Here is a 316-nt window from a genome sequence, read left to right on the forward strand (position 1 = left end):
AGGGCAAGGAGATCCAGGGGCTCCCCATGTCATGACAGGGGGTCTGGAGGTGTCCTGTGCCATGGTGAGGAGAACCAGGGGCTTCCCATGTCATGACATGGGGTCTAGAAGTGCCCTGTGCCATGGTGAGGAGCCCTGGGGTCCCCAGACCCCACCAGCAGGCCCTGGGAGTCCCTGGCAGGATGCTCCCAGGCCTCAGAACCCCCCACATCTCCCCAGCCCCAGGCCAGACTCCAGCACTCCCAGCACCAGCAGCCCCTCACCAGGGTCAGGGGACCACCAGCCCCCCCTGTTCCCCCCACCCCATCCTTGCCCT

The sequence above is a fragment of the Acanthisitta chloris genome, unplaced genomic scaffold, assembly GCF_000695815.1.
Source record: "Acanthisitta chloris isolate BGI_N310 unplaced genomic scaffold, ASM69581v1 scaffold38595, whole genome shotgun sequence".
Taxonomy (NCBI): Eukaryota; Metazoa; Chordata; class Aves; order Passeriformes; family Acanthisittidae; genus Acanthisitta; species Acanthisitta chloris.